The sequence below is a fragment of the Cupressus sempervirens genome, chromosome 3, assembly GCF_028749045.1.
Source record: "Cupressus sempervirens isolate cs-2001-9-10 chromosome 3, ASM2874904v1, whole genome shotgun sequence".
NCBI lineage: Eukaryota > Viridiplantae > Streptophyta > Pinopsida > Cupressales > Cupressaceae > Cupressus > Cupressus sempervirens.
Genome location: NC_143120.1, coordinates 1,101,444,154 through 1,101,469,671, shown reverse-complemented (window position 1 = coordinate 1,101,469,671; position 25,518 = coordinate 1,101,444,154). Strand labels below are relative to the sequence as shown.

General features: G+C 33.3%; 1 long non-coding RNA gene across 1 annotated transcript; it reads left to right on the top strand.

The window, feature by feature from the left end:
- The first annotated feature begins 909 nt into the window (after positions 1 to 909).
- Positions 910 to 13,419, top strand: LOC149570634 (uncharacterized). Its single transcript, XR_016362987.1, has 3 exons — positions 910 to 6,216; positions 6,324 to 6,408; positions 13,040 to 13,419. It is a non-coding gene; the product is annotated as an uncharacterized LOC149570634 (long non-coding RNA).
- The last annotated feature ends 12,099 nt before the right edge of the window (positions 13,420 to 25,518 follow it).

Genomic DNA, 25,518 nt, shown 5'->3' with positions numbered 1-25,518 from the left:
TGCCAACCTTTCACTATTCAAATTATGAACTAATACTCTTGGCTCTTCTTTGTAATTGTTCAAATTAGATAGAAGCAAAATGTTATTTTATTTGTTCTGTCTTTAGTATATTGGAGTAAGTTTAATGGTGTTAATAATATAATTGTCACATATGGATAGTTAGGGAAAGGAAAGGAACTTGTGCTAGCCCTCGAGGAGAGCTTTGATGAGGAGGATTATGATGCTATTATCGCAGAATCTACTGAATCAGTAAGTAGTAATGAAATCTTTAATTAAAAAAATAAATAATAAGGATTTATTTTTTATATTCTTTTATGTCATTAACTAAAATATGGTCATGTTATTTTTATAATAATTTTGTGTAATCATGAGCCTTGTCACCTTGATATGTGTATTTTAGGCGGTCCAGGTGATGCCCATGTTCTATCCTCCACTTGTGTTTTCCACTTAATATATAGGAATGAATGCTAGATGTTAACAGGGAATTTAGAGTTATGTTAAGGGGTTGGGGTAGTTGAGCTTCCACCTTCATATGCATGGCCTTGTTAAGTAGAGAATAGTAAATTATTCTGGAGATAAAGAAGCTCGGTACCCAATCATCTTCTCAAACTATGATTGTACCAAAAATCCTTCACATTCAAGAGCCCTATCAATGGTCAGACTCCATCTTAGGATCCAATACTCTCCACATATCACTTACCTTTGTAATCCTTTGATTTAACGACTTTGATCAACTTCTCAACTTATGACATGTATACCCTCTCCTTCTCCCAAAGGATTCTATTGAGCTCTGATACCACTTGATGAAGAGCAATATGGGGCTTACGAAGTTTTAATGACAAAATTCTCAAAAAAGTTTACTTTCCCACAAGTTTCCCAATACAACTTTTAGGGTTTTAGTGACCCAAATCAATCCTATGAAACCCTCAAAACTAGGTCATGTTCAATCCAGGCCTTTTACTCAAAATCCTTACAAAAAAAGGTCATTCCACCATCCATTCAATATATGCTAAGTCTTTCAAACATTTAAATATGACCTCCAATGGTTAGATTCTTTGTTGTTACTCCTTAGCCATGAATTAGTGTTCTTATCAAGTCACAAAATTGTGATCACCAACAAATGTTTCCTATCCTTCGCACGATATAATGTTAGCCAACTTCCCCAACCGATCCAAATTGATTTGAGCATATTAAGGATTGGTTTGAGCATATTAACAATGTATTTAAGGGCCTAAAATAACTTTCCCTCCAAAATCCTAGTAACCGTTAGAATTCAAAAATTTGAATTTCTAATTTCATGCTTTAATGGATTCAAATCTCATTCAAATTTATTCCTAATATTCTTAAAGGTAAATCTAACCTATCCAAGACCCTTACATCATGTTTTATTCCCATGTAACTATCACTTGTAACTATAATATACAAACACTACAAACCACAATGGTTTCTTCTAATTATGTGGTTCGCTTTGTAAGTTTATAATATTGAAGTTTAAAAAGTTATTTACATTTACATACATCTTTTTCAAGTTTGACATTTCTCTTTTGCCTGGCTCATAGTCCACCAATAATTTTTCAAAACCCATGTTGACCAATTGGAGATTGAGCCAAAAAATTGTAGGCATAATTGTGCCAAAAAAGCATAAAAATCATTGGTGCATGATCATAAATTTTTTGCACTCTTTTTGGCACAATATTTCTTGAATTTTATGATTTATAGTAAGAAAAAATCTCAAAATGACGTAGTACAAGGTAGGTGTGTCCCTAAAGGAGATGACCAAGCTCCCTACAAATACAACACAATAGAAGTACACAAGATTTAATTGCAATAAACACTTTATTATCAACCGATCTTCAATTACATCAATGCTCCACATACATTTCACTGATTCATAAGTCAACTCGCATGATAAAATATGCTATATGCCAAGCTATAAGACCTTATTGGTTACGACCAATGTATATTCCAGATTACAAACCAAAGTTCGCTATGCAAGCTTTTTCTAAGTATCTTCTTGAATTATACTACTTCAATACTACTTGAATGATACTTCCATTATGCCTCCTAAGACATTAGGACATTACATATATAGCCATCAGGACACACAAATCAGGGTTAAGTTCACAATCTCCAATAATAGGAAATGTGCATTACATTGTAGGATTGACACACAATAAATTAATGACCAAATACATAATACAAGAAATAACATTATGCGACCTTAGGTATAGGTCCACCTATTAATCAAATGCCTAGATCCAAGAGCACATAAGATGATTCTTAAATATAGAGCCACATTGAATTAAACACTAGGAATCACAAGAAGAGAAATAAAGGAAATCAACAATCGAGAAGATGAAGCATAAATTCTGCCAACTGTCACATAGGATTATGTACACTTAGGGTGATGATCCATGATATGTCCACAACATGTAGTCAAGCTAGCTAGATATAAAAGTAACAAACAAGAGTTTTCTAATATAAACTATCAGACAAGTAACTAAAAAATAGAAAATAACGAATATATTTTTGGGTGATGCAAGATTGCCAACAACACAAGGATGTTCTTGCATCAAAAACCCAAGGTGAAAAAAAAAATTCCATAAGGACTTACGAATGTCTAAAGGAATTCAGAACATAAATCACATGCTCCTTCTTAATCCACAAATCTTCTCCATCAATCAACAAATAAGTTTGTCCAAACTTACTACTATAGCCAATCGTATCATTAGAAATCTCAGATCTGTTAGATAAATGAGAGGCCAGCTGGTGCTGGTGGGGTGAATCAGTTATATCTAATTATCCTATAGAACTTTCAAATGCTTTATTTCGAATTCAAACTTCATAAACTTTCACTATTTAATAACTTGGTGATCACATTCAACTTCTCAAATCAAACTTATAATTATTTATCACCAAACTGGTATCTTATTGTTCTTTACATTTACCGAGTATTAGAGATTTCACTTAGTTTATACCAAGTTGCAATGGTAAACATTTAGCTTGAAAGTAAACTTGCAACACATAAGAAATCACACATTAGACACATATATTTTAACTTGGAAACCCTGTAAAGGGAAAAACCACCTAGGAACCAACAACCCAAATAATTTCACTCTTCTAAAGTGAGCTCTTCTAGGAGCCAACCTTGTTAAAGGTTACATGCATATTTTAGTGTAACCTAGTTAGAGGATTTTAACTAAAGATCATCTAGACCTTATTACTCCTTGACATTTCTAAGAAGTGGCTTCCTCAAAAGGACATACAAACATCACTAATTGATATTACCATATAGGATTTCAAAGACTTGCTAGATCCACTCAGTTAAGAGATTTTTCTGCTACAATGGTAAGAAAGTAATAGTGAATTGATCTGTTAGGTTGACAACTACCATGCTTGTTTAGATCTCTGCTCTACTCTGTCTCTTCCTTCTGATCCCCTTGTGGCTGATTCACACACTCACTCTTTCACTTTACACTTTCCTTTGCTTGATCTTTCTTCTTCTTCTCTTCTTAGTTCACCTTGATCTTCTTCTCTTTTCCAACTTCAATAACAATTCAACATCTGTCAACAAACAATCAACAACTTATCAACAACAAGAACTCACTTGTTCATCTCCTTAAATAGTATTATTTCAGCTTCCATATTTTGCTGCTTAATTACTATCATAGATCTCATATTCAATGAACTTAGAAAATTCAAAAAAAAAGAAATTCCTTGAACTTTGTGCTCATCTTTATCTTGGTTAATTCTTCTTCATCAGATCTTCATCACATTTTCCCAGTCATTGATCTCATAACAAACTTTGACTTTAGTCTTTGAACTTCTTGATCATTCTTTATTTTTATCATAAGTTAGCCTAAGATTCAATCCTTTCTTAACTTGTTCTTCCAACTCATACTCAATGATCATTACATCTTTACTCGGGTAATACATCACTCGGTTAACACTAGAATTACTCAGTTAATACCAAACTCTAACTTCTCTTTGTCATTTTCTTGATGACATTTGCAGTCACTCAGCAGATATTGTATCCCTTCATTTGCGTTGCAGTTTTACTCGATGCAACTAGGATAATTTGGTGATTACATGAACAATCAAATCAACATTGTTTTGTCATAGTCCAACTCATTCAAGTGCCCATTGAATACCATACTTATCAATATTATAAATCAATACACTTTCTTCAAATCCTCTTCATTAATGAAATGATATGACACTACAAAAATATCATAATGCCTAATCAATTAAGGCTTTGACATCAATGACAACATAAAAACTATTATGACTCTTTTATGTACATTAACAACTTGATCTGTTGGGGATAACAATCTCCCCCTTGGCATTGATGTCAACACATAAATAAGATTCTACATTACAAAATATTACCCATAAGATAATCAAATGTATGCAAAGACAACAATACAATTTTTTAACTCTTTGACTTTATTCAGGTTCTCTGCAACAGATTGTACTCAGTGTATATCTCCAACAATTCTCCCCCTTTGGATATGTTTCTCTTTCTACTCAGTAGCATCTTCGTATTATCTCCCCTTTTGACAATTCTTCACTTCCTTTCATTCCACTCTCTTTGACAACAATCTTTCATAGTCAAGTTACTCATTTCTTTGAGTCACTGACTACCCCTTAGCATATTTAGTATATCACTCCTTGGCATGGAAAATGTGTCTATAATTTGTTTTTTAGAGTTCACATATTCAAGCCTTACTTGTTTCTCTAGTACTTGCTCCCTCAAGTAATGATACTTGATTAACATATGCATGGTTTTAGCATGCATCACTATATTCTTTAAATTATTTATTGCACTAGTGTTATCACAATAAATAGTAGTAGGCTTGGTTACCTCTTCTTGCATTCCTTCCAACATTTTTGCTTAATCCAGACAATATTAGAGCAATTAATTGCAACAGCAACATACTCAACTTTAACAATAGATTGTGAAATGCAGCTTTGTTTCTTGCTCAATCATGTTATTAGTCTTTCTCCTAAAAAGAAAGCTCCACCACTTTCACTCTTCCTATCATCAACATTACTAGCCCAATTTGCATCAGTGTAGACTTTAAGTGTAAAGTCGCCATCTTGTTCAAGTACACCAATCCAAAATCTTTATTCCCTTTAAGATATTTAAATATCCTTTTAACAAATAGTCATATTTTTTGCCTTTGAATTAGAAGAAAATCTTGCAACTATTCCAACTATGTGTGCTAAAAAGGGAAATCATTAACTGATAAGATGAAACATAACTTCTGCCAATTGTCACATAGGATTATGCACACTTAGGGTAAAAATCTAAGATATGTCCACAACTTAAAGACAAGCTTGTAGAATCTGGAAATATTAAACAAGATTTTTCTAATACAAACTACTAGACAAATAACTTAAAAACTAGCAACAACAAATATATTTTTGGGGTGATGCAAGATGGCCAACAACCCAAGGATGTTCTTGCATCACAAACTAATCAAGTAGCTGATCCAAAATCGATAGTAATTGGTTGAGGTATGTTTTAATACCTTATTTCACATGTTATTGAATGTTATGTATTTATGTGCTATTGTTGATAAATCTTAAAGAAAGAAAGAATGTTAAATGTTAGCTTTGGATATTATGAGACTACTTTATGCATGTTCATAATTTGTTTTACTTCATGTTATAATGAATGAATGTTATATTTTATGGGGGATGAGGCGATTTGAGCGTCCCTGTTCACGTGGTTGGCCTTGTTAAGTAGAGAATAGTTGTGCAGTGTTTATACATTCTCCTTCTTGTATTAGTTTCGACAATGATTATTGCATATACATCCTTTTTCTTTCTAATCTCACATGTATACATTCTATTGCATGATTTTCCTCCAATGTTTGATTTTCAATTTGGCCTCAAGCCAATATGTGCAATTTTGTACACAAGAGAGCTTGTTTTAGCTTACAATGAGATTAAACATTGTTGTTACACTCTGGCCATATGGATTTTGGGAGGAAGAGTACAAGGTTCTACATCAACTGTTTATTGATTCTATTTACATCAATATAGTACTTGTAGAAGAAGAAGAACATCATTTGAGAATGTTCCATTTTAAAAAGGGTTATGTAATCTTGATTGATAGGGTGAAAGATTAATTTGATCTTGATTTTGTCTAACTTTTTACCCACTCTTCATTTTGACATCTCCTTTTCCATGGAACCTTATCAGTCTAAGGTATGTTTCTCTCATTTTTGATATTTTACATTTTATTATTATGTATTTTAGACTTTCTTGGTTTATCATTTAATGAAATTGATCTTTTTGATGGATGACTATCACAGAGCAATGATTTTTTTGGCTTCAACATTTGCACTATCCTAGTCAATCAATTGTTTGCATCTGTTGTTTGTGCTCCTAGAATCAAAGGTATGCAATTTTATCACTTGAAACTATAACTTGCAAATACTGCAAATAAGCAATTTCTACAATAGTTTCTTCTAATTCTCTAGTTCTTTTATACTATGAAATGAGTAGTCTAGTTACTCAAAAATTCAACCAATGATATTGTAATTTTTATAATTAGCTTACATATCCATCTATAAGTCTTATGAAATATTGTTGTTTTTATAAAATCAGCTTGCATATGTTGCTTTGTAACTTGACATAGTGTTGGAAATGAAATAGACGTATAGCATGATATAATAAATTAGAAAGTTAAATAGAAAGAAACTATTTCAAGAATATCACTTTAACATTATGTTTATGTTAGAAACCTATCATGGTTGAAAGCTTCCACAAATTCAAACTCTAAAATGGCTTGTTACAGGGCAAGCAGGTTTAAAAATCTACCAGTGAAAAGATATAATGAAGTAAAATATGAATGCTTCCCCATGACAATTGTATTTACATCAAACACTCCCCTTGGTATCTTTTTGTCTATTTAAGGGGCACCTGGTCAGATCAAGGATATGAATCCCCAGATGTTGGAGTGATAGGCATGCACATGGAAATCTAAGACCTTAGGACTGAGCCCTCAACCTAAAAAAAAGTTCGATATCAAAATGTAGTTTTGATATAGAGGGAATGTAGTCCAAACCCCCCCACCCAACCACACACATGAGGGCCCTAGCCCCTAGGTTCAAATTTCCCTTTCACTTAGGGAAGACCTTAAAAAAATATGATTATGAGCTTTGATGAGTTGTTAAAACTTGAAAGTATTTTAATTTTTAATTTTTTTTACACATGTCAGCTATATTTTAGTTCGACTCTACAAGATAAAAACATAAAACTTCTTTATGTGAGGTCAAATACCAACTAGATTAAAACACATTAGCTATTTAACTCCAAGTATAAACTAAAAAAAATGGTTTTAACGTATATCCAAATGTATACATATAATGAAAATTAAAACAAATACAACTATTTTCATTTTCTCTTACGCATTTGTATTGAAAAATTAAATATTAATATTTTATTTTATTTTAATAAATAGTCTCCATCATCTACTAAATTTAAGAACATTGGTATCTCCTGGAAAAAAATTTACATGCTTCAAATTCAATATTATTTCATCAAGATAAATTAAAAACACATGCTTCTTTTTAAATAAATGAAAGCAATAGGTGGCTCCCATAGTAACTATATATAAGATAATGATCTTATATTAAGTTTACAATCCCATGTTGATGAAATTGTTGCATGCTTTGACCTTTGACCTGAACAATGTTTATATTAAGACAATGTTTGAATATTGAAATTTAAAATAGTAGTTAAAGTTAGAAGGGATAAAGGTTGTGCTAAACATATGAGGCTAAATCTTGTTTCTTAAATTGAGAGATTCAAATCCAATAAAGGACTCAAATGCTCATATATGTGTGGATAAGAATATGTAGAAAGGAAAAAAGTATATTATAATAGGCTTGATGTATTTGAAATATTCCCAAAATATCAATCTTACAAGTTTTGCATTGAATCTTCTATGAAGAGGAACCAAAAATATATTTGACCAAAGATATTTTATCTTATATTTTTTTATTGCAACACCTTTCTCTAAACTGTAATTGTAAGGGTAACTTGACGAAAAGGTAATAATCTTCTCCTATATTCATCTTCTAAGAATTAAGATTTGTATGATTGGATGCAACTTAATTGCAAAAAAGAAAAATCTGGATAGAGAAATGAGATCAACCTCCAAATTATGATATCTCAGTATGAAAGAATCTAAAATAAATAATAAATAAACTATGCATAGTGCAACCGTGAGCATTGATGATTTTACATTATAAATGTGTAGTATTGACTAAACTAAAATTCCTCAACTAAAAAAAAATGTTGTAAACCCATCTTCCCTAAATAACTGATCACTTTAGTTCCTCCTAAACGTATGCATGACAACAAATAACACATAAAAAATTAAAAAACCATATTGTGAATGTTGCTTTATTGATGGTATCTACAATGGGAATGGACTTTTGTTTGGAAAACATGGAACCATTAAATGTTTAATGATTTATCTAAAATAGAGGTTCACATTCACCTTCTGTGAAACAAAGGAAATACCTTCCGGTTTCATATTGATTCCACCACAAGCACACACATTAGAGAGAAGTTGATCAACACTTCTTGATTATTTTTTACAGTTCTAATTAGCATCTTCAAAATGAAAGTATAAAATATTGGAACAAAAATACCTCTCAATTGATCCAAAGCATGTTATATGAAGAAATGAATTACCACCTATTATTTGTTCTATGAAAAAAATAGAATTAACAAACACCAATAATTCCATCTTTACAAGTTTTTAATAATAATTTTACATGGATTATATTTTCTCTATGAATCTTGTTTAGAATGTTTTTTTATCATTCAAAATAAAAAATTTGATTTATTCTCAATTAGTTTTCAAGGAGATTATGTAGGGACTTCTACACTAGTAGATTTTTACAGAGCGAATTAATCCTGAAACTTTATATGTTCTATGTTCTAAATTATATTTTTTATTTATAAGCGCTTGAGAGGAAAATATAATAGTCATAACTTTATCATAATAACAAAATGGAGAGGTAAAAGAAAGCTATCTCAAAAATAAGCTGGTTTCTGCCATAAACAATGCAAATACTACTAATCTTCTCCACCCATAGATGGGGGAGACAGCTATAAATGATTGCATGGTATAGTTTGTAAAAAAATTGGTTACTCAATTTTAATCCAAGGTGTACCTAGAAGGTAAAGAACAAAAATTAGTATGATGTTATCAACAAAATATGTGTCAATAATCAACACTTTTTCATGGACAATTTGTTCTTCGAAATCTTTAGGTTAACATTTCTAGTTCTATAGAAATAAAATGGACATATCTATAGAATCGGGCTTGGAACTCTCTTAAACAATATTCATATGGTCCATCATCATAAAGAGAATGTATTTGGAATTGTGGGTTCATGATGAAGAAATGCTAGATGAACTCCCAAAAGTACTTCTGGGTATTGAGTTGTTGGTGTTACCAGTGACACGTGCTACAAGTGCACATCAAATGTTAGTGAGATGACAACCATATTAAATAGTTGAAGTGCAAAAAATTACCTATTTTCATGATAGTAGATTTGATTACACCAGGACTCCATGTGGGAACAACTTTGATTAGTGCAACTACTATGCCCACATGAATGCAAGTCATTGACATTCCAAATATTTTGTTGAAATTTAGTGGTGTCACTTACCTAGTGTTGTAACATTTAGTTAAATTGAAGCAAATTTAGAATTGATGGAGAAAGTTAGTTGAGAAGAGTTTTTTGTATGATCAATTTGCAATACTAATGTTTTTAGATTTGATTGATTCCATTAGTATTTAGATTTGGTCGATTCTAAAGCTATATTTGAACAAAAAAATCACAAAAGTTTACAATGGAAAATACTCTGATATATTTGAGGGCCATTTTTCTCTTTATCTTGATTTTATTGATTCATCACAGAGGCTTGAGGTTTCTGCCTTGCATGGGAGAGATTTGGATTTCCCTAGATGAGTGAGTTGTTGAGGATAGTGGACAAAATTTGTTGCTTTGAATAACCTTAAGATAAATTCTGCAAAGTCTTTCATATTTTAGTTCAAAATTTGTAACAAGTTTGGCACTACATAGAGTCCTCACGTAGCACCTATCCCTATCTTACTGTGCATATGTGAAATGTGGAATAATAGATAAGGTGCATATGGTATTATTGACACAAAAGTTCACACCCTTGCTTGAGGCATGACCTCAAGCGACCTTGTGTAACATGGAAACGACCTCCAAGTGTGGGACTTGTGCTTTGAGGTCAAATCTCCAGAGAAGGTCAACTTCCTTACAATCAGGATGCACCTAAACTATAGCTTTTTAGGAAATGGGAGAAGGAAATGCTGAAAATTATATTGCTAAAAGGGAAAGGTGATGCACCAGATTGAAATGTGGTTACAACTCTTCCCACAACTGCACAAAACATCAATAAAACTCTCCAATACACATATCTCGACTCTAATCTACCTTTAAAGAACTCACATGTAGGTTGAAAAATAATTGGGTGTTGAAGGGAAGGAGAAACTTCACAACACAGCACTTCACTAGTAAATTAAGCGCAACATGCAAACCTTGGTAACTAGAAAAGAAACATTCCCTACAAGGCATCAAGTATGCACCAATAATGAATGACAAGAAGAGGTAAGAAGTAAAGCCATTTCATCAATGGAAGGAAAAAGTTGTAGAGCACAATGTTGCTGCAAAATACAAGTAGAGAAGAACCCAGAGAACATATTTACAACTGTCTTTTAAAGAGTTTAGGCATAACTCGAATCTAACCCTGGAGTTCAAACCTTGAACAAGTGGAGTTGAGTTGTAGAGGAGAGCCATAACTGAGAATCATAAAGAAATCTGATCGTGAAGTGTAATTTATTGTTGGAAGTGATAGGAAGAGAAAAAATTGAGTGTGCCTAGCTGTAAGAGATCAAATCACCAAAAAATTGATCATATCATGCATTAAAGAGGCATGGAGTGTAATGGTGTCATGCAAACAAAGCCCAAGAAGTCATTCCTCAATAAAGAATAAACCCTAGCAGTGTGCCATGGCTGCAAGAAGTCACAGGGATGGATAACATGATGTGTTATCCATCTGCAAATTATAGAGTTGGGGGGATTTAATTTCCCTAAAAATAAATGTTGGTCATTAATGTAGACCATCCCTTTGAAATTGATAACCTAGATGGCAAGAGAATCTCCCCAATAAGAGATTAAATCACCACCGTCGATGCAGATCTTCCCCTTGAGATGAATGGCCTAGATGCAATGAGGATACCTCTAAGATGCACCAGATCCAACTGTTGTCATGCAATTCCAAGTTTCAGAACCTCACAAAGACTCTACAATATGAAAAAACGGAAGAATAGAGATGCGTGGTAATATCTCACACTTTTAGGAGGATGGGAAGATAGCACGCAAAAACACAGGTCGCTGATCTGGTGATCTCAACAAAGAAGGAAGCGGATAGCACAAAAGGTGGGACCCTTCGCCACATGGTGCAATTCCAGACTTTGGAGCCTCACAGAGACTTTTTTGTATGAAGAAATGTCTAATGGAGACACGTGATAGCAGCTTGAGCTAATAGTCCATGAAAATACAAGAGTTGTCGATATGATTTATTGTTTGATAAAACAAACGACAACCTTTTAATATTTTGTTGAATCTCTATTGTTGATCTTCACATGTGTATATTTGGTTAACTTAAACACTGGAGATGGGACATGACCACCCGAAGATACATGGCACGATTTTGAGTTCCAGAGCATTGAAGAAGCACTACGACATAAAGAAATGCTAGAAATCAAATGCATGTCAGCATCTAGCATTTTCATAAAAATGGGCAAATGTATCACGAAAACATGAGTTGTTGGATTTGCAAGCCAGTCAGCTAGGGAGAAGGGTTGGGAAAACATGAAATGTTATCCGCCAAAAATGTGTGCTATCCCACAATAAAGAAAATAACCCATTGAAGATCTCCTAGATCAATTATCAATGATGGACTGAATGGGGAGCAAACATGGACATTAGGTATGTCTACCATCTTGCAAAGTGTTATTGGGAAGCCAACAACATACACGTCATGGTGAAATTTCTAGATAAATGTTTTTGACATTGACACTCTATTGTCCTATAAAATTGCCACATCATTACTACAATATTATTTTTTGTGATATTTCTCACACAAAAAATAGAAAATACTACTAGGAAAAATAACAATATCCAATAGAAAAAAAGAAATTTATATTTCTAAAGTGCATTTATTTCTAGAATTTCTCAACACCATAGTTTATGGCATGACTTTTTTATCTTGTAGAATTCCCAAGAAAGAAATTAATGCTAAAAGAGCAACCAAAAACATTAGTCTCCTAGATTAAGAACAAGGACTAATGATGAGGGTATATTCTATCAAAACCTACTAAAAATCATTATAATAACACTAAAATACCAATTTCTACAATACACACTTCTCATCCATTCAACAACTAGGACTAAGCAAGTTTGGTTTTCCAATTTCCTTTTAAATTAATTGTTAGAAAGTGAAGTCATATTAAACATGTCTACAAGGTTTCCCTAGATCTTTATTTTGAGTAAAATTGAAACTCTATTTTAAATTCTAGTTGAGTTTTTTAAATTTTTGTTTTGAAGTTTCCCACCCAACTTTATTGAATAGAAATTCAGTTTGATGGATGCATAATTTGTTTGTAACAAGATTTAGTCAATAAAATTGTGGTTTGATCCTATTTACTTAGGATAATAAAAAAAATTATAAGTCAGACAAATTGTCATTTGGTCTTGGCTTCATATCTCATACGAAAGACCATTGAAAATTCAATGAAATTTAACTCATTTTCCCTATTACAAAATTACTGTGCAATCATTGTCTCTCCGTAGTTTCCATATTGGTTTTATTGGACAATTACATTTCTAATATCTTAATTATATATTTTTATTTAATATTTAATTATTACTTTTAGATTTGATTGTGTGAGCATTTTTAATCAATATTTTAGATCACACCATGATCCACCATCAAGTTGATGAGAGAAAGTATAAAGAAGAATTGAGATAAGTTGTAGAAAAGTGGGGGATATTGTAGGTAGGAGAAAGAGGTCAAAAGGAATGATGAAGAATGCAAGTTGGAAGTATTGAAGATTTAAAATAGTGGACAATCAAGGATCCTTAGCATGATGTTTGCAAAGTTCTTTGTTGACCTTGTTAGTGCTTACATGTTGTGCTTATTGGAGAAAATTTGCTCCAAACTTTTGGGGAAACTTTAGAGTTAATGTATTAAGTAGATGTTTTGTGAGATATGAGAATTATATTTTTAGACAAGGACCATGTGAAGCACAATTATTTACTATAAGAAATATATTACTCTTGAAGAAAGCAAGTTCGATCTAATCCTTTTGACTATTTATCAACATAGGTATTAGTTTCTTTTCATTAAAAGACTAAGTTCTATGATGCATTAGAGAACGACAACACACTAAAATAGGTGCTAAATAAGTATAAATTTTACACATTAGCAAGGTGCTTACAATTTAGAATGTTACATGAATTTTGGTGCTAGATATTTTGGTCCATATGATAAATTATTAATATTTCATGCATTGAAATATTTTTAATTCTATTGATATTCCTAATATATATCTGTCTTCAACTGATAAAATCATCACAATAGGTTGCTTTTTGACATATGTGATACTACACCTAGTCAAAGACAAAACACATATCTTGAACCATTCTTTCTATCATTTGTATTACCTAAAAATTTATTTGTAGAATAAATAATTGTTGGTGCAAATAATAGTAGGCCTTATTCATATTACATAGGGTACTTAGGTCCTAGAGAGTCTTTATAGAAGTCTTTGTTGTCACATGATCTTACCTAAATAGTCATTTGATATTTGTTAAGTTAGTTGTCTCATAACATGGAATTAAGATACATGTCATAATCTTGTCTAATCCAATCTCTCAACTTTGCTTTTACAAGAAATTAATCCTATGTAGATTTAATATCGAGTCAATTTAATTTGTATCCATAATCAAGAAAACTCTATAATTCATTCTCTCTTTTAGAGAATATTTTTTTTATTTTGGACATAATCTCGAGGTGCATGAAGTTCACAATCAACTCCTACACCAAATATTTCAAAATGATTAGTTATTCTAAATATCATGTTTTTTCTCACTAGTAAATATCTCAATATTCTCTTTCCAAATTTCAAGATTGAATATTTTATGATGATTTTGTGATTCTTGAAATAAGATGAATACCATACACTATATATAACTTGTCATTGTGTGTACACCAAAAATTTAATGAGCCTTTTAAAGATTGTTAGATTAGAATAGATCCATTATCTTCGTTGTTGAGTTTGGTTTGTCATGTTGAAAAGTCGTATTACTTAGCCTTAATTCACACTATTATTAAGTCCCCTTAGAGAGAAATATCACCGTTATTTAACATAATGTAGACTCATCACATGTCTTGTAGCAGTTGTTGCTAGATTAGCAGTTGTTGCTAGATTCCTACACGAATTTCATATCTAGAGGGGAAATCAAACTTTTAGATCTACTTTCTCATCTCCTTATCCTTGTCAATATATGTGATTTTTTTGATATATTTCTTATAACACGCATGCATATAAAATATAAATTTGTTATTCATAAAATGCAATTTGATTTTTCAAGCTAATCTTGACAACTCTAATGTGGCATCAAATCTATCTTTCAAGACCCTTCTCTTTCTTTCCTGAAATTCTCTAAAAAAATTGTGGGTTATTCTCTAAATAAATTGTGGGTTTATAGTCATTTACTTTTAAAAAGTACACTCTAATACCATTAAAGTATATTAATTATTTATTACTTTATAGGCAACCCCACTGAGGTTTAGGTCGTAAATCATCTGTTAGGATTAAACCATAGACATAAATAACAATTACATGAAAGTATAACCAATAATAGAAAATAATAGGTCACACAGAAAACAACACAAGACACCAAGATTTAACGTGGTTCACCCAATCCCTAGGCTACATCCACCAAACAACAAGTCTAATATTATTAAGATCTAGTGATTACAACCTGATTACAATCCGTAATCCCTTACAGCTCAATACCGCCGCAAGAACCAATTTTCACATCACTCACTATGAAAACACCTAACCCTAAGCCCTTTTTTTCAAGTGATTTTATGCTGCTTTACGGTTACAACATGTCAGCCATATGTTGGCCATACATCGACCACAACATCGATCACGACCCAAATTTTTTTTCTTTATGAAGTATGTACAATACTTCCTTGACTAGTCACCACAAACTAAAAATCTCCCACTTGGGGACTGATTAGACTCCACACTAGATAACAATCTCCCACTTGGAGATTGATCCTGTAGCTGTGTTGCTACTCCATGAGGCTCCCACTAGATCAAACCACCCTGGACTCTGCTATTCTTTTATTCATGTTCAGTCTAGAAGACCAACCAAAGTTGAAGAGGAAGTTAGCTTTTCTCTTGTCACTATCTTTGTAAACATATATGCTGGATTGTCATCTGCATGTATCTTATCCAGCTTTAATCATCTATGTTAGACCTAGCTACAAGCATATCATCAACATATAAACATAAAATAATGTAGTTGTCATCATCCAACTCTTTAAAATAAACGCAATAATTTGAATGACACCTACTATATTCATGCTCATGCATAAAACTGTCAAATTATAGAACCATTATTGAGGTGCCTGCTTCAAGCCATATAAGCTTTTCTTCAATCTGCACACTAATTTCTCTTTACTTTTGACCTCAAATCCATGTGGCTACGCTATATATATCTCTTCATCCAAATCACCATGAAGGAAGGCTATTTTAACATCAAGCTACTCTAAATGCAAATTTTTAGTAGCCACAATGCCTAAAACAGTGTGAATAGAAGTAATTTTAACAACAGGAGAAAATGTCTCATCAAAATCAATGCCCTATTTCTGTGCAAATCTTTTTACAACTAACCTAATTTTAAATCTTTTTTTACCTCCATCTTCTTCTTTTGACCAGTAAACCCACTTATTCTGTAAGGCCCTTTTACCTACAGACAATTTGCATAAATCCCAAGTCTTATTTTTTAGCAAAGAGTCCATTTTGTCTTTCATGGAAGACTCCCACTGAATCTTAGTATCCACCTACACAATTTCATCATAACATTCAGGTTCACTAGCATCTATTAGTAAATCAGAATACAAAGAGGGAGAAAATATTTTTGGAGGTCCAATTTGCCTTGTTGACCATCTAAAATTCACTGGTATGTGTGGTAGTTGTTGCGGTTGTTGCACATCATGAGGAATGGCTAGAACATCATCTTTTGGAGTATCATCCAGTATAACATAATCATCTTCTTTCTTCTCATGTTGCTGCAACAAATCTTTGTACAACACTTTCTCATTGAATATGACATCCCCACTTCTTACAATTTTATGATTTTCAAAAATTCCAAAGCTTATAACCAAATTCATTAATGTCATACCCAACAAATACACATTTCTTTGACTTAGCTTCTAGCTTGGTTCTATTTCAGAATCTATATGAGAAAATGCTTCACAACCAAACGTTTTGAGAAAAGAATAACTCACCTTCTTACCAGTCCATGCTTCCTTTGGAATACTACAACCCAAAGAAGTAGAGGGACCTCTATTAATCAAATATACAACAGTATTGATAGCCTCCACCCACGTGTCCCAACATGTAACCTCATGTTTTTTTTATGCTCCATTATAGTCTTGTTCATGCATTCAACCACTCCATTTTCTCGTAGAGTCCTTGGAATAGTTTTTTATCTACCAATACCATTAGTGGAGCAATAATGTTCAAATTCATGACTGCAATACTCACCACCATCATCAAATCTGAGACATTTTAATTTCTTAATAGTCTTATTTTCAACCAAGCATTTCCATTTCTTAAAAGTGTGAAATACATCAGATTTTTCTCTAATAAAATAAACCCATACTTTTCTAGTTGCATCATCAATAAATGTAACATAATAATGAGAGCCTCCGAGGGAAGATACCTGAGCCGGTTCCCATAATTTGTAAGCACAAGCTCTTATTTCTTCTTTTTATTTTCATTCCCAGTCTTCACAAAACTCACTCTCTTTTGTTTTCCATACACATAACGTTCACAAAAATCCATATTAACACATTTCAGACCTAGTAGAACTTTCTTTGAATGAAGTACTTTCATACATTTCTCACTCATGTGCCCAAGTCTATTGTGCCATAACACTGTATTAGAATCTACAACAACTATTTGTTCTCCCTGCTCAACTACATCAACTATTCTTGAACATTCATTTTTCTCTGAAACAATTAAAGTAGAAGGAACAATATACCTATACAAATATATAATATGCTTACTTTCACACCTTTTGCTACTACAAGGGAACCTTTTGAAACCTTCCAGGTTTTGTCAGTAAAAGTAACTACACAACCCTCATCACCGAGTTGCCCTGCTGAAATTAAATTCTTACCCAGCCTTGGAACATTTCTTACCTCATGTAGTAGCCAATGATTCTCATTCTGCAACTTAATCTTAACTTTTTCCTTTCCAACAATCTGATAGGGTTCCTTATCCCTCAAATAAAAAAGGCCAGAATCCCCTTGGACATAATCAAGGAAATAAAATCTATGAAGTGTAGCATGAAATGAAGCACTAGAATCCAAAACCCATGAATCATCAACACTTTCTAAAGACAGAAGCAAAGCATCCTCTTCGAATTTGTTACTTACCACATTTTCCTCTTTATCTCCATCTGGTTTATCCCATGGGAATCATTACATGTTGCATGTCCATCTAGGTGCTCCTAGATACAACATTACATAATAAAATAAAATAATACAATATAACAATATAACCCCATGATCTCAAATCAATGTAAGTGAAACCGAACACCCAAGAAAGAACCAACACCAAAGAGAAACTGGGCAAATCATAACCTGTAATAGAAAATAATAGATCACATAGAAAAGAACACAAGACACCAAGATTTAACATGGTTTACCCAATCCCTGGGCTACATCCCCCAAACAGCAAGTCCAATATTATTACAATCTAGTGATTACAACCTAATTATAATTTGTAATCCCTTACAACTCAACTGTCGCAAAAATCAATTTTCACATCACTCACTATGAAAATGCCTAACCCTAAGCCCTTTTATACAAGTAATTTTATGTTGCTTTAGGGTTACAACATGTCGGCCATACATTGGCCAGAACCTTGGCCACGACCCAAATTTATTTATTTATTTATCAAGTATGTATAGTACTTCCCTAATTAGTCACCACAAACTAATATCATCACTATAGATATGAGATTTAAAAAGTGGGTTAATTTTCCTCATGTTTTAGGATACAACACTTACCTAAGGTTAATATCAATTGTGAACCTACATAGGGCTAGCACTACTAGATTGCATAGTGTATGGGAGTCTCAATGTTTGTTCATGAATCACCATCAAGAGGTCATGATATTTTTTCCATGATCATTACTGAGGTTTCTATAACTATATATAGGGGAACCTAGAGAAACCACCTATTTTGTGCATTTAATAGTTCATTGATCAATGTGTTGTATTCTACCTCCACCTCCTTGTTGAAGTTGATGAAAGATCAACCCCATAGCTCCCAAGAATCACCTGCATGCAAATACCTATCATAGAAAGAGAGAAGCAAAAGCTATGGAGGTTGTAATTGCTAGATCCATAGAGGAGACATTCTTGATGAGCAAAAAGAGAAATTGTTGTAATCAAAAGTGAATGAATCAATAATTACAAAAAAAATCATCTTTATAAAGGAGATCGAAGCCCTAAAAAGGTCTAACCTTGGTTGCATTATAATAATTAATAAAAGAATTAATTATTAGATGCCTAAATTTTAGCTTAAGCAAACTAGAGTTAATTAGGAAAGTCTCTAAAAGACAAGAAAGTAGATTTGGGTCCTGACAACAAAGCATGATGAGGTACTCACGCATAACCATATCTCTAAAAAGAGGAGAAATGGAGAAAACCACATGGAAAAAATGTTACTCTAAAAAGAGATGAAAATAATGTTGAAAAGAACTAGTGAAGGACTGAAGAAGCCTTCAAACTAGGAAATGTCCTAGAAGATAGGAACAAAACATGATCATGAAGAACACCATTGAAGCATGTAGAAGCTGCAAAGCTTTGTCAAAAGTAATTGTTGATCTAAAGAACCTTCACTAAAATAGAACCTAACTAGTAGAGAACACTATAATTTATATCAAATTAGGAGGCATGAAAAGGCAAACAATTGAACTCGAAGATACAGATGGCATGAATTACCAAAGCCTGATGAGCTAATCAATCGAACATGGAAGGTTCAATCCAAAGTAGGAACAAAAAAAAAGTGTCTATATGGTAGATTATTCATCTCATTGAAATGCATAGGTACCCAGCCACTGCATCTACCTAGTACATAGGAACAAATATTGATTACATAGCTCACTCCATCGAACCAAGGAAGCATGAGAAATAATAGAAGAAACCCCCCTAATGCATACAAGGGTGAGGTGATAGGCAACTAGAAAAGTGGTCCAAAAGAACTGCATATCAAGGAACCATGATCAAGATGCATAAAAGAATACATATATATGTACTGAGATGATCAATCTCAAACATGTCATGAGACTAATGTCATAAAAGGGAAGCTCATCGAATAAAGGAAGATGGAAAACAAAGGCAAAACATCAACCCCCCATGCCACTTTAATCATGATTAGTGCATGTAAAATAAGGCGCAAGATATGATAAATCCCAAGAATAGAATCATTTGCATGAGTGTCCTTAGATAACATTGCTCAAATCAGAATGCAAAACAAGGCAAAACTACTGAAACAAAAATACAGATGGAATATGACACTTTGCCTCAATGTGTTTGCAACAATGCATACAAATGATCTCTAAATAGACCAAAAGAGACATAAGACTAATACAATAGATAGTACAAGTCATGATGAATCATCTGAAACAACAAAATTGATCGTCAAATCTAAAATAACCAAGCTATCCACCATAATGAAGAAATGCAAAAGACTAAATAAAATGTGTCTAGAGCAAAATTTGGAAAAACAACCAGCATTACTGGAAAGAGCTCGGAAAGACCTTTCCAACGATATAAAAAAATTTAAAATCAGAGATTGGATGCTAAAGATATGTCTCCTAGAGTGCAAACTTGTACCCTTAACTTTGATAACAGAAAAAACCATAAAAAACCATAAAAATCAAAAACTAATTATACCACTGTGACAGGCTTGGAACAAAATTTTTGGTGATATCTCATTTTTGGAAAATGGAGTCCATATGCTTGAGATATGATAAAAAACATGAAGGTAGGTCCAAATAGACCTTGAAGGGCAAATAAAAACGTTGATGTAGTGTTGACATGGTGTTGATGTCAACAAGTGACAAGCCCAAATTTAATGATCAAATGACTATCAAGGCAAAAAAAAAAAAAAGCTTGAAAATGACCCTTGCTGAAAAAATCAGCCACTAGAAACATGTGTTGGATCAGAGGTCCAGTGGTTGAAAAAACTCTAGTGGCCAATGAGCTGCCATGTGGTGGAAGAGGATGCTGTCAGTGGTGAACAATAAGACCTGCGTGCATGGAGGTCGCAGATACAAAGGTCCTACAGTGACCAATTTGTTTAGGCACAAATCTCAAAAATATTTGGAGCCAAAAAATAAGTGTTGTTAGCAAGGAGATGGCTTGGGTCATGCATTCAAACATGTGATGCCTTCATAAAGAGGTTTCAATCTTGCCAAAAAAGAGAAAACCAAAAAGATTTTCATGTGTGTCAAAAAATACTAGGAAGCATTAGAGACAAAAATGTTGAACATATTTGGTAAAAAAGGTCCAATAAACCACATTGGAGGCATACAAAAAAGTCCACAAAAAATGTTGATTATTCTTGAGGTAATAAAAAACCTTTTTGCAGATTTCAAACACAACTTTTACTAATAATGGACAAGATGGACCTATCGCGTGGAAAAGAAAGAGGTGTCAAACCCAAACAACCAATCACCAAAAACTATGAAGCCGAGGGAGTGGTTGGTGCTCAATCAAATTAACATCTCCACTTAAGCATGCAGGTCTAAGGCATGACCAATGACACAATAAAAGGAGCCACAACACACACAAATCACAAGGGAAACAAAGCCCCATCAGTGCAATTGAAGTATAAGCAGGCGGGCCATGTTGACGCTACTACAACAAAAGCCCAAGACTAACACAACCCACAAGCTTCAAGTCAAAGACTACCAAGCATTTACCTAAACCGCAAAGGCACCATGTCCCAATTAGAAGGAGCTTGCCTAAAGCATGCCAAAAATAATTAGTATGAGGCAAAACCGCCCATGGGCATTGTTGGTGTTTTAAAATATTATGGTTTCAAATTACCCCATGAGAACATAATACATATAGGGGTAGCTACTTCCCATCTACAACATATCCTTTCAAACACTGGGCTGACTATAAGGCTAGACCCTTCTTCTACTTCAAGCTCTGCAAAACCTAGTGAGTGGAATTATTAGATTCTTCATATGGTATTAGTGTTCCAAAAAGAATACAACTAAATCTAAAACAAGGCAAATTAGAACCCTTATATCTTTTGTACTTATGCAAAGATCATAGACATGAAATAGCTAATAAAATGACCTAAGAAATTGATAAGCTAAGTGAGGGCATCCTTTTAGCTCTTAAATAGAAAGGGAAATGGATGATTATAATGTTGATTTTAGCAAAACTAAGACATGAAAAAAATAACACTTTGATCTTGTAGTTGATCAGTGCCTTGTCTATTGGGCAATCCCACAAACCCTTAACACACATCCCTAAAAGTCATTGACATATCCCATACATTAGGACCTTCCTGATCTATCCATTCACCTTGTGAATCAAACATCTGGATCTTTTTGAACCTCATATTTGACCTATCGCTTCATGAGATTTGCAATCCAATGATGATAAACCAAGCATGAACATGATTCCTTGAGTCATAAGCAAAATAAATAATCATATACAACCTTAAAAAAATTGCAGTTGGTTTCATAATCTTTCTTTACAAAACACTAAAGATCACAAACATGAATGGGAGACAAGATATCAGAATGAAGATCAACTTGCTATTGCATTTTTATTCATTTCTTTGAAACAAATGCAATAAGATGCATAAAATTGAAATGTAGAAATGCCTAACAGATTAGAACTATCTATATTCTTATCACTTGTTGTTCATTCCAAGAGAAATGCTAAAGAAAAATGGTGGAATCACAGTTCTAGATCCAACAATGTGGTCTCACAAACAAATTAGAACCAACTTGGTCTCAAAATGGAAACTACCAACATGGTATCACATCAATGAGAAATTTTCTCTATAATTGAAACCTTTACGATGGATGAGAAAGAGAAAGATATAGGAAATGAATGTAATCTTGGATCTAATCTAGAAGCGACATGTGTCCACTTGAATCTTCATTCCCTGTTGTTGCAATGCATCTCTCATCTTTCTACAACCAAAATCTAATATGATTCTCATCATTGTCTATAACAAACTTTGAAATATCTCTTCCTTAATGATGAAAACCCTTGTTTTGCCAAAATATCTAAAATGCTGATAATACCTTCATCAAACTAACTTGGAGGTGAAAATATCCATCCCTGATTGCATTCTTACTATCTCTAGTATTCATCTAGTTCACCATTTCATTAGAAATCAAATATGAACTGCCCTAACTGAACAAGGTTGAAAAAGAAGCATCTGGCATAAAACCTTGTATAGCTCAAGTAGGTGGCTTCCTATGCAAAAAAAAATTCACAAAAATGGAAAATTTACTTCCTCCCAATTCCAACGGTATATAATAGTACTATATTGGTGCATCAGAGATGCCTAGAATCTCAAAATGAATTTTAGGTCCTTGGTATGGCTCTAAGACTACATTTTTAGCAAATATTTAATATTACCCTAAAGTCAAAACTTTAGAGTATATACCTTTTTGATTTAAAATTGGATGTACGCTAAAAATAAGAAAAGACTAAAAAAAAATATTTTCTAGACTTTGAAATTTTCCTCCATTTACTAATCTGGGTCAAACTTGTTTGACCAAGTTGTGACATGTGTCACACTTTGGTTGGTTGGCCTTTTTTATTATAATCTAACACATCATCTTGCGTTATTCCCCTCTACCACATGCTAGTCTATTATAAGTCTATACCACCTCGTCAACATCCTTTGAACAGGTCTACCACCTAGGTGCCATGTATCACTTCCTAATTGCATCACTATGTCACATGACACTCAGCCTTGCCACATCATCGTGACATAGTGACATCGTGACACATGGCACCTCTATTCACATCACCGCTCTGTCACAAACCACCACATCACTAAATTCATGTCACCGACCGTACCACATGGTGACTTGTTTCTATGTCGCTATCCTGGTCGATGACCACCACGTCACTAGCAACTAGTGACATCGCACCATGTGTCATTCCTACCACATCATCACCTCATTTGCATGCCACATCCAAAGTTCTCTGCCATGTGTCACTGAGTGAATCATTCCTAGGTTGCTGACGTCATAAGTCTTGGGCTACATGTTTGTTCAAAATTATCTTCTCTCTAGCTAGCCAAGTGAGCCCCATGCAAAGCTGTTTGTGGCTTACAAAAGCCTAGTGTCTTTTAAGACACATAACTATATTGCATTGATGTATTTAAACATCTTAAAATATTCTCGCATGAGCAATATGGGATTAAAAAGCCTCATCTCCCTTTACCGTCATTCACGCATTTGACCCTATTTGTCCTGCTCTATGCCTCCTTCTCATGGCGTCTCCTTCATTTCTAACCAATAGAGATGACAAATTACTAATGGAGGACTGCTCCAAACCTTCTTCCTTATCTCGCTTGGTGTCTAGGATGCATGAGGGGAATGAAGCTCGAGTCACCTTTTCTCTTACTCCAAAACAAAAAAAATTCAAAATTGAAGGAAATGTCAATCATTTTTTAGCGTAAGCATGTCTTTCATCAAAACATGAGGGTAGGCAACAAAATGTCACATTCTACTTTTAATGCCAAGTTAGAGTGACTTTTTTTTGGTGAGATTGATGAAGTGTGACTAGGCAGATTCTTACTTTAATTTCCAAGTCAAACATCTCACCCACCAAAACCTTCTCCTACTCTTCCTTTAGATGCTGATACCAAGCAGAGTATACTCTTTGTTCACCTTTATTTATGACTTCCATCAAGTCAGAATGATCTTTTCTCTACTTTCCTCTCAATTTATGTGGTTGTGAGCAAAAACTTCTCCAACTATGATGAGTATAAACCCATCAAAGAAGTCGTTCTTTTTATTGCTGCCTGCTACATGGATTGATGACTTTCCTCTCATTCCTTGCATCAAACTTCATGAGGGCTAAAACAAATATTGGATGATGCTCTAGTAGAAATAAGAACTTATCTTTGAGGGACTTGTCATCATCTTTTAATCTAAAGAGGTGGTTTCTGAAAAGCTGTAGTACGAAACAAGCACCATGATCCAACATTAAATGAAGCACTTTATCTTTGAATGATGTTTCCCTATAGTAGCACTACTTCATGTCCTTTTCCCTCACACACATGGAGATTGGAGATTGTAGACGAATTAGTTGCTTTTTTTAAGGAGTCAAATCCATTCTGACTAGTGACTTCCCCAATCAAAACATTTATTTCTATGATTTAATTCACATGAGAATCAATTTATTATTTATGCCATTGCTTAGGCCAGGGCCTCCCATGTTAGAAAATCTTTATATCTGAAACAATCATCAAACTTGTTAATAAAGGTTGTAGTCACACTAGGGATGATGCACAAGTTGTTTGATGATCTGGTTCTCCACACCATGTCCTTCCTCAAACGAAAGTAGCTCTAAAGTGTTGCAAGGAAATCTTGAAATGGCCAAACTTTTAAGTAACAAATGGTCTTAAAAACATTTATGTTATGAATGGGATTGTTGAAACATCACAAATTTGTATTTCATAACCCAAGATATTAAGATCACTTTGATCTCTCAAAACATACTTAATCCCCTCCATATCTATCAGCCTGATGCAATTAGTCGGGCCCCAAAGTGGGTTTGGCTAAAAAAAGTTTTGTTCTAAAACAACTAATCTCTCAAACTAGCCTACAAAACATCTAGCACTAACTAGAATCAAATTCAACTACTGAATAAAACTTTAGAACTCATTTCACCTCTTTCTGCAACTTGCCAATTTCATGTCGAGGGGTCCTCTGTCTGGCCTTAAAAATAGACAAAAACATCTGATTGGGCCTTGAAATCAAACCTATTGATTCTTTATTCCACATTCTTGCACCCTGCCAAATCTTGTGTCATGACAACACTTGGGTCAAAAGATAATTGACCATCAAAGTTGCCTTCT